Raw genomic sequence first — 9,233 nt, 5'->3', positions numbered from 1 at the left:
CAGCAGATCATGGCTGATCTGATTGTAACCTCAACCCCACATTCCTGCCTACCCCTGATAATCTTTCACCCCCTTGCTAATCAACAATCTAGCTCTACCTTAAAAATATTCATATACCCTGCTTCCACTGCCTTTTGAGGAAGAGTATTCCAAAGACTCACAACCTTCTGAGAGAAAAATTTCTCCTCATGTCTGTCTTAAATGAGCAACCCCTTATTTTTAAACAGTGACCCTTAGTTTTAGATTCTTCTACAAGAGGAAACAACCTTTCTACATCCACCCTATCAAGACCCCTCAGGACCTTATCTGTTTCAATCAAGTCACCTCTTAATTTTCTAAACTCCAGCAGATACAAGCCTAGCCAGTCCAGCCCTTCCTCATAAGACAACCCTCCCATTCTAGGTTTTAGTCCAGTAAACCTTCTCTGAACTGCTTCCAATGCTTTTACATCCTTCCCTAAATAAGAAGACCAATACTTTACACAGTACTCCAGGTGTGGTCTCACCAATGCCCTGTATAACTGAGGCATAACCACCCTCCCTGGGTCCATCAGGGCAGCCTTGTTTGTAGATCTTGGGAAGGAGACAGGTTTGTGAGATTGCGTGGTTGGAGGCTGTGGAGAGGAGATGAAGGGAGGAATCATCCCAGATTTGCACGTAAGTGTGGTAGTGGGCAGGTAAAATGACGTTTTACCTGTTGGCTGCAACAGTGGCGCCTCATGTCATGTTGTCCCGAACCCACCACTTTAATTACACATTCCCAGGAAACACACCATTTCGATGGCGAGCGAGTTCCGGTTCGCCTGCAGTGCCATCACCTCATGCAGGGCGCTACATTTAAAGTACAGCTGTACATACACCTCTCAGTGCTTCCAGCCCCAGGATGGCTGCAAATAAGACGTAACCCCGAAAGGCAAGAAGACTGCAGCTCCCAGGTGTAGTGATGTGTCCCTTGGGTGCCTTTTGGATGCTGTGGAGGCCCGGTGTGATGTCCTCTACCCTCGCTCTGACTGCAGGAGGGGCAGCAACATTATCACTCTGGCTTGGTAAGCCAGAGGTCGGCCGTCCAGTGCAGATAGAGGATGAATGATCTCATTCCATGCTGCAAGGCAACCATCTCATCACTCAAGCCCATCACACATTCACTGGCATCTCACTCACTGCCAGCTCAAGGGACATCACCACTCAATCTCACACACACCCTCACATCTCCATCTGGCCTCATCTCCTCTGGAGACTGCATCCTCATCCCTCACCCCCTGGATTACCCTCCTTCCCCAGTACAGCCCTCACCCTGCAGCCTCTTCTCTTACCTGAGGCCACTTCTCCCCCTTCCCCAAGCCAGCCCTACTCCTGCAGCCTTTGAAAAGCCATCCCCACCTTACCGCGGGTCTGGTAGGTAGAGACCTGCCCGTGAGCCCCCCCAAAAGTGATGTGGTGCTGCCTGTGCTGCCTGGTGCTGATGACTGTGAGTGCTGCCGGCAGCAAGATAGACAAATAAACCCTGAAGTCCCGAGCGAAATGCAGATGCACGTCACTTATGTGCAGTTGTGAAACACGAACGTGGGTAGACGGTCCAGCTTGGGGGGAATAATTCCAGTGGGCTGGCCTTATAATGATATGCAGATGAATTACAATGAAGTTCCCGACACCCGAGGGCGGGAAGCGTGGCCCACCATCGACAGGCTGAGCGCTCGATCGCAAACTGGTTTCACAATGTTGTGAAACCGATTTTTGGTTATGGTTTCACCGTATTGTCCACTCCCGCCAAGCATGCCCGACACTAGCGGGCACGGAAAATTCCATCCGAAGTTACTGCTCATCCTGGAAACGATGGCTTGATGTTTGGTGGTGGGGTTGTGGTACGGGGTGAGGTAGGAGGAGGTGTTGTAGAGTTGATGTTTGGTGTTGGGGTTGTGGTCCAGGAGGAGGTAGGAGGAGGTGTTGTAGAGTTGATGTTTGGTGTTGAGGTTGTGGTCCAGGAGGAGGTAGGAGGAGGTGTTGTAGAGTTGATGTTTGGTGGGGTTGTGTTCCAGGAGGAGGTAGGAGGAGGTGTTGTAGAGTTGATGTTTGGTGGTGGGGTTGTGGTCCAGGAGGAGGTAGGAGGAGGTGTTGTAGAGTTGATGTTTGGTGTTGAGGTTGTGGTCCAGGAGGAGGTAGGAGGAGGTGTTGTAGAGTTGATGTTTGGTGTTGAGGTTGTGGTCCAGGAGGAGGTAGGAGGAGGTGTTGTAGAGTTGATGTTTGGTGTTGGGGTTGTGGTCCAGGAGGAGGTAGGAGGAGGTGTTGTAGAGTTGATGTTTGGTGGTGGGGTTGTTGTCCAGGAGGAGGTAGGAGGAGGTGTTGTAGAGTTGATGTTTGGTGTTGAGGTTGTGGTCCAGGAGGAGGTAGGAGGAGGTGTTGTAGAGTTGATGTTTGGTGTTGAGGTTGTGGTCCAGGAGGAGGTAGGAGGAGGTGTTATAGAGTTGATGTTTGGTGTTGAGGTTGTGGTCCAGGAGGAGGTAGGAGGAGGTGTTGTAGAGTTGATGTTTGGTGTTGGGGTTGTGGTCCAGGAGGAGGTAGGAGGAGGTGTTGTAGAGTTGATGTTTGGTGGTGGGGTTGTTGTCCAGGAGGAGGTAGGAGGAGGTGTTGTAGAGTTGATGTTTGGTGTTGAGGTTGTGGTCCAGGAGGAGGTAGGAGGAGGTGTTGTAGAGTTGGCATTCAGCCTTCACAAGAAAGAGGTCAATTCACCAAACAATAACAATACCACAGGAGAAGTCCATTCAGCCCTTCAAGCCAGTAGCACCATTCAGTTCAATCATGGCTGACCAAATTTCCTTATTTGGCTCACACTCATTCTGTTGTTTATGTCTTTATGAAACATTTGGGGGATTTTTTTTTTAATGTTAAGGGCAGGTTGCTATTGAGCCATTCATAATAATGGCAGCCGCGAGGCTTTTAGCTTGATTAGAAAATTTATGCTGATGCTGTGAACGCTGGGATAGATCCATCTCCATAACTGGCAAATGCCATAGCCACACTCGCTGTGGAATGTAAATAGGCAAGAGGAGAAGAAGGTAAAAAGAACTCACATTTATACTGTCTCTCAGGGCAAGCCAAAGTGTTTCACAGCCAATGAAGTACTTTTAAAGCGTAGTCACTATTGTAGGAATCACGGCAGCCAATTTGCACACAGACAGTGATACAAATATGTGACCAAATCAGCTGTTTAGATCTTGGCTGAGGTATAAATATTGGCCAGGGCGCTGCAGAGAAATCACTGTCCTTTGAATAGTGCCATGGGATTTTTAAATCCACCTCAGGGGACAAACAGGTTTAACATCTCACCATTGACAGTGGAGCACTCCCTCAAGTTGCCCTTCAGTGTCCGTGTGGAACCTGTGGAGTGGGATTTGAACCCTGGACATTCTGACTCAGGCCAGGGTGCAACCCACTGAGCCAGGGTGTACTCCAAGAAAAGGAAGAATACATGAACACAGGCATCCCAACCCCACCACCTCCTTAACTTGCAATCAAGAGGTTTGTTTATAAAAATCATGAGTTGCTATTTCTTTCGAACATAAACCATATCAATTGACATGAACATAAAAGCAAAAAACTGCGGATGCTGGAAAACTGAAATAAAAACAAAAAGTGCTGGAAAAACTCAGCAGGTCTGGCAGCGTCTGTGGAGAGAGAAACAGAGTTAACGTTTCCAGTCCAATATGACTACTTTGGGATAGTAATGGGGATAGTGAGGGAGAATGGTTTTGAGGTAGAAGATCAGCAGTGATCTAGCTGAATGGCAGAGCAGGCTCGAGGGGCCGAATGGCCTACTCCAATTCACTGTGTTCCTATAGATGCATTTAAGGGGAAGCTCACAAGATGAACATACAAGTAGGAAAGGAACAGAGGGAAAAGCTGTTAGGATGAGAAGGGGGTTGGGAGGAAGATGGACATGGACCATCTGCTCCAGTCCCTCTTAAACATTATAAAACCCATCACATTTCTACTTCTCAAGCTCCGAAGAGCCAAACGGACTCGAAACGCTAACTCTGTTTCTTTCTCCACAGATGCTGCCAGACCTGCTGGGTTTTTCCAGCATTTTCTGTTTTTATTTCATAACAAATTCACAGTTGGTTTATAAACCTCATTAGTGTGTTCTTGAATCTCGAACAGGTCAGAGCCCTTTACAAAACTGTATTGCTGAATCTGAAAATGCTTCACAGAATAATTTTTTAAATCTTACCACTTGTCAGTTGTGCACATTCTGTGTCAACAGATGGAGGGGTCATGTTTACCAGTTTAGAATCGCAGGTTTGTGGAATTCAGGTTTCTGGCGCGTATTCTATTTTGATTGACTGTTCTGTACCCAAAAAACTTTCTAAAAAATTGGTGATGACTAATTGCTGTTAACTTATAAAAGCTAAATACTGCGGATGCTGGAATTCTGAGAAAAAACATTGCTGGCAATACACAGCAGGTCTGGCAGCATGTGTGGAGAGAGAAAAACAGTCTGAACTTTCATCAGAACACTGAAATCACTGAAACAGTAACTCGGTTTTTCTCTCCCCAAACATTGCCAGAGATTTGCAGCATTTTCAGTATTTCCAGAATCATGGAATGGTTACAGCACAGAAGGAAACCATTCAGCCCATCATGTGTGTGCTGGCCCTCTGCAAAAGCAATTCACCTCGTTGGTCATTCACCTGGTGCCACATCCTGCCTTTTCCCCACAGCCCTGCAAAATGTCCTTTTTCAGACAGCGACCCAATTCTCTTTTGAAAACCATGATTAAATCTGCCTCCACCACACTCTCGGGCAGTACATGCCAGATTATAACCACTTGCAGCATGAAAATGTTTTTCCTCAAGTCACCATTGCCTCTTTTGCCAATCATCTTAAATCTGCGCCCTCTCATTCTCAATCCTTTCGCCAATGGGAGCAGTTTCTCCCTAGCTACTCTGCCCAGACCCCTCAATTTCGAACACCTCTATCAAATCTCCTCTCAACCTTCTCCAAAGAGAACAGTCCCACTTCTCTAATCTATCTACATAACTGAAGTTCCTCATCCCTGGAACCATTCTCATGAATCTTTTCTGCTCCCTCTCTTATTACCTTCACATCTTTCCTGAAGTGCTGTGCCCAGAACTGGATGCATTACTCCAGTTGAAACTGAACCAGTGTTTTATATGGGTTTAACATAACTGCCTTGCTTTTGTACTCTGCGCTTGTATTTATAAAGCCCAGGATCCGATACACTTTATTGACAGCAATCTCAAACTGTCCTGCCCTGTTCAATCATTTGTGCACACATACTCAAGATCCTTTTGCTCTGCATCCCTTTAGAGTTGTACCCTGTCTTGTCTCTCAATATTCTTCCTATCAAAATGAATCACTTCACATTTCTCTGTAGTAAATTTCATCTGCCACTTGTTCGCCCATTCCACCAACCTGACTATGTCATTTTGAAGTTACCCTCCTCACAGTTCACAAAACTTCCAAGTTTTGTGTCATTTGCAGGTTTTGAAATTGTGCCCCAGACACCAAAGCCTAGGTCATTAATAGATATTGTTGTTCATTTGAACTGACTTGCCTCTTCTGTTTTTTTACTACTTGGTGTTTTTCTCTCTCTCTTGCCCAGTAGAGTGATAATTACATGGACACTCTGGAAAGTCTGTAGACCTCAGCTTGCACATACTGCACCAGCACAGTGAGTCTCGATTGGTTCAAATGCTTCCAGACCTGCTGAGTCTTAATCAAATAATTACCAACTCACACCTTCCTAAATTATAATATTTAATATGAATTTAAATCTACCGATAAAAGATTTCTGATTGGAAGGACATTTAAAGCCTTAATTACTATTTGATGTAGAAAAGGAAATGGCAATTGATACACCAGGGGATGGTTGAGTGTCATCAGAAATATTAATGTCATGCCTAAGGCACCAAAATCCAGCCCTGACTAACCAGCTAGGTGAAAGTAGAGTCTCAGTGTGTGGGGGGGTGGGGGAGTGGAATTCATCAGGAAACCTCCCTGGACATTGTTCAGAAACAGCCCTGGAGTGACAGCTCCCACAACCCACTGTCTGGCCCAGGATAGAAATGTTGCTGATAGTGCTGGCTTGTCCCTGTGTGTGTGCCCAGGAACATGTTTTGGACCCAGGTATTGTCATCTTGACACAAGCTGAAGCTGCAAGGAACAAGTGCCCAGAATGTTTCACCGGAATAATGCAGCGTTTTCTTTATTCTTTCACGGGATGTGGCTGGGCCAGCACTTTTATTGCCCATCCCTGATTGCCCTTGAGAAAGTGGTGGTGAGCTGCCTCCTTGAACCGCTGCAGTTGGTTCACTCACAGTGCTGTTAGGGAGGGAGTTCCAGGATTTTGACCCAGCGACAGTGAGGGAATGGGAAGTTATCACTGGCTGCTACCCTCCTCTTCTCACACCCCAGCACTCACACCACCTGAGACCACTGAGCATGCTCTGACCTGGCTCCTGTCTGGTTACACATTTTAGCTTCACAAAGTACAAAGACTTAACAAGATTTGATAGTCCCAGCACGAGATCATGAGCAAGCTTCAGAAATCACATCTCTTACAATGAATTCCAGAGAGTTAGTGTGTCTGTGAAGGTCCACGTGGCTTTTGTGACTGGTAGTGATTGGAACCTTTGTGTTTTAGGAGCAGGCTGGTGACTCAGATCTACAGCTTGCATCTAAAAACTCTGCCCCCCTACCCCAGCATTTGTCCAATTTGTCCAACACCATCTTGCATTTATATAGCGCCTTTAACATAGTAAAACATCCCAAGGCACTTCACAGGAGTATTAAAACGGAAAATCAGACACCTGGCCACATAAGTAAGATTAGGAAAGATCCCAAAAGCTTGGACAAAGAGGTAGGGTTTAAGAAATGATTAAATGGGTGAAGGGAGTTAGAGAAGCGGGGAGGTATAGGGAGGGAATACCAGAGCTTAGGCCCCAGGCAGCTGAAGGCATGGCTGCCTGTGGTGGAGTGATTAAAATCAGGGGTCCATAAGAGACTAGAACTGGAGGATTCCCATGTGGAGAGATGGGAGGGTTTTGGGTCTGGAGATGTAGGGAGTAGCGAGGCCATGGATGAGAATTTTAAATCAAGGCGTTGCTTAACCGGGAGCCAGTGTAGGTCAGTGAGCACAGAAGTGATGGGCGAAAAAAAACTTGTGTGTGCAAAACAGTTTAATTGTGACTGCACAATTGAGAAGCTGGCCAGCTTTAAGCTTGTGTTAGCAAGTAGGTTCGGGACATGTGGGGGTGAACCTTTTTTTGCTTGTGCTCACATCCTTTTCTTAAAAACCAGCTTTGGAGCAGCAGATATTTCTGCTGACCTGGTTGTACTTAGCAGCACAGTCTATAATCTGCTGTGACAGGGCAAGTTATATCCTCGCAATTTGGTTTGCTACAAAGAATAAGATAAGACGATGTAAACTGAGTGGTATAATTTTCACATGGAATGCAGGAACAGAGAGACCCGGGATGGGGTGGGGGGGTGTTTTTAATGTTGGTCGGACAATTTGAAAAGGCTGTTTAAAGGGCGTATTAGACACTTAACTTTGGCTAGAGAAGCTAGACTTGGGTGTACAGGGCACATTTTCAAAATTTGCCGATGACATAAAACTTTGAAGTATTACAAACTGTGAGGAAGATAGTGATAGGACAGCCAGGTTAGTGGAAAGGGCAGACAAGTGGCAAATGAAATTAGTGCAGAGAAGTGTGAAGTGATTCATTTTGGTAGGAAGAACGAGGAGCGGCTAGATAAAAATACAGTTCTAAAGGAGCGGGGGGGCCACAGGAACAGAGAGATCAGGAGTGTATGTGTACGAATTGTTGAAGGTGGCAGGACAGGTTGAGAAAGTGGTTACAAAGAGAAAAGGGATCCTGGGCTTTATAAATAGGCATAGAGTACAAAAGAGAGAAAGTTGCAATGAGTCTTTATAAAACACTGGTTCAACCGCAAATAGATTACTGTAGCGAACTCTGGGCACTGTGCTTTCAGAAGCGTGTGAACACTTTAGAGAGGGTGCAGAAAAGATTTATCAAAAGATTCCGGGTTGAGGGACTTCAGTTACCAGAATAGATTAGAGAAACTGGGGCTGTTCTTAGAGCAGAGAATGTTGAGAGGAGATTTGACACAGGGTATTCAAAATCATGAAGGGCCTGGGCAAAGCAGATAGGGAGAAACTGTCCCCAGGATCGAGAACGAGAGGGCACTGATTTACGGTAATTGGCAAAAGGGCACAAACTGGCATGAGGAGAAACTTTTACTCAGCGAGTGATTAGGATGTGGAATGCGCTGCCTGGGAGGGTGGTGGAGGCAGGGTCAATCATGATCTTCAGTCAAGGATTTGATAATTTTCTAAAAGGAAAAAAGATTGCAGGGCTACAGGGAAAAGGCTGAGGAGGACTATCTAAGTTGCTCTTGCCAAGAGCCAGCAGAGACACGACAGGCTGAATGGTCTCTTTCTGTAACCATTGTATGGTTCTATGAGTCTACTTAGTTCAATAAATAGAGGCATTGAGTACAAAAGTAAAGAAGTTGTGTTAAGCCTTTATAAATCACTGGTTAGGCCTCAGCTGGAGGATTCAGGGCACTCACATTAGGAAAGATGACAAGGCCTTGGAAAGGAGATTTAACCGAATGATAGCACAGTCGAAGGATTTCAGCTACACGGAGAGACTGTTAGTGTCCTTGTCCTTGGCAGAGAGATGGTTAAGGGGAGATTTAATAGAGGTGTTTGAAATTATGACGGATTTTGATAGAGTGGGTAGAGAGAAATTGTTTCCAGTGGTGGGAGGGTCACTAACCAGCAGACACAGCTTGAGGATAATTGGCAAAAGGACCAGAGATAAAATGAGATGTTTTTATCCAGCGAGTTGTTGTGATTGAGAATGTGCTGCCTGAAAGAATGGTGGAAGCAGATTCAACAATAATCTTCAACAGAGATTTGGATAAATACTTGAGAGGCTGTGGGGAAAGGGCAGGGGAGTGAGTCTAACGGGATAGATCTTTCGAACAACTATCAACATCCTGGGGGTTACCATTGACCAGAAACCAGACTGGTCCAGCCACATAAATACTGTGGCGACAAGAGCAGGTCAGGGGCTGGAATTCTGCAGCGAGTAACTCACCTCCTGGGGCAGGATTTTCAGGTGGTGGGGCTGGGTGTGGTGGGGCGGGTGGGCCCGAGAGCCTGGGTTTGGCCCCCACCAACAGGTG

The sequence above is a fragment of the Carcharodon carcharias genome, chromosome 31 (genome assembly GCF_017639515.1).
Source record: "Carcharodon carcharias isolate sCarCar2 chromosome 31, sCarCar2.pri, whole genome shotgun sequence".
Taxonomy (NCBI): domain Eukaryota; kingdom Metazoa; phylum Chordata; class Chondrichthyes; order Lamniformes; family Lamnidae; genus Carcharodon; species Carcharodon carcharias.
This window is presented reverse-complemented; position numbering follows the sequence as displayed.